This window comes from Palaemon carinicauda, chromosome 32 (assembly GCF_036898095.1).
Source record: "Palaemon carinicauda isolate YSFRI2023 chromosome 32, ASM3689809v2, whole genome shotgun sequence".
NCBI lineage: Eukaryota > Metazoa > Arthropoda > Malacostraca > Decapoda > Palaemonidae > Palaemon > Palaemon carinicauda.
This window is the reverse complement of record NC_090756.1, coordinates 4,830,505-4,832,110: the sequence shown is the minus strand read 5'-3', so window position 1 is coordinate 4,832,110 and position 1,606 is coordinate 4,830,505.

Genomic DNA, 1,606 nt, shown 5'->3' with positions numbered 1-1,606 from the left:
AGAGTGTTGGCCTGAAGGGAAAGCGCGTGCTAGTCTCATTAAAATAGTGTAGAGGCGGGAATAAAAAAAAAAAATACTATGCTTAATTTCATTTGATATAATGTGAGCTACTGAACAGGTTTACAAAATAGGCTATACTTGCTATATAGCATAAAATTTATGCTGTTATTATTATTTACATACTTACTGACGTAAGGTACAAAACATAAGGAATCGTAGTGCGGATATCACATAGGCCTATATGAAAGAAGGGCTAACCGGGAAAATAGATAGATATTAGGTGAGAAACAGGAATGTGGGGAAATACTAAGCAAAATATTAAGAAGAGAGACAATGCAAGACTATTTTAACTGAAAGGAAAAGGCCGAACTATATTACGGAAAAAAAAGTCAGAAGGGATTGTTTTCCCGCCAGGCTGCTGCAGGCTGTTCTTTTACCTCCCCATAAGTTTTCACAAATATAGGGTTTTATTAATTCCATGTTTTTGGTAAATTCTGGTATTCAAAGAAAGTTTATAATAACATGTTCACCTTATGCTGAGTGTAATTTATCCCAATTTGTGTTAAAATATGTGAAAAATTACAAAATTACAAAGCGTGCATCCGAAGACAAGCAGCTGTCGTTGACTTCGGCGGATTGGGTTATTAAATTTAGACTTACCATGACGATACTTTATAATATATTTATTCTTTCATATTGTTTATAGACAAAACATATGTGGTGGAGAAATATAGGTTAGTAAATAAGTTTTGATTCACATTACTTGGTAATTATTTGAGAACAATGAAGGTGTTCGGACAAAAATACTTCCGACCAATCAGGTATCAGGAACCTTTCCGAGCTAAAAGGGCACCCCCTGTGAGTCAGTGCAAATATGCACCGCTATAAAAAATAGACTATAGGGACTTGCATATGATGATGTTTTCTTTTATTTGAGTTTATTTCTATTGTCCACGAGTCTTATTTTATCATATAAAGGTAATTATAAATTTAAAAACTATTAATATTATTATTATTATTATTATTATTATTATTATTATTATTATTATTATTATGTTGTTGTTGTTGTTGTTGTTGTTGTTGTTGTTGTTGTTGTCAATACAAAGAAAATTCTGAACAACATGCACTAAAAGCATAAAAAATCAATAAACAAACATATATTTACACCAGTGAAAAAAGAAATTTAACAAAAACAATAAAACACAGACCTCAAGAGGACACAATTAAATCATGAAAACAGAAATGAAAGAGAGAGAGAGAGAGAGAGAGAGAGAGAGAGAGAGAGAGAGAGAGAGAGAGAGAGAGAGAGAGAGAGAGAGAGAGAGAAATATATATATTAGAATATAAAAAATATTTTTTTTCAGTTAAGACAAGAGAGAGAGAGAGAGAGAGAGAGAGAGAGAGGAGAGAGAGAGAGAGAGAGAGAGAGAGAGAGAGAGAGAGAGAGAGAGAGATATTTAATAGAATATAAGAAATATCTTTTACTTAAGAGAGAGAGAGAGAGAGAGAGAGAGAGAGAGAGAGAGAGAGAGAGAGAAAGTATAAGAATAAGAAATATTTTTTCTTCAGATAAGATTAGAGAGAGAGAGAGAGAGAGAGGGAGAGA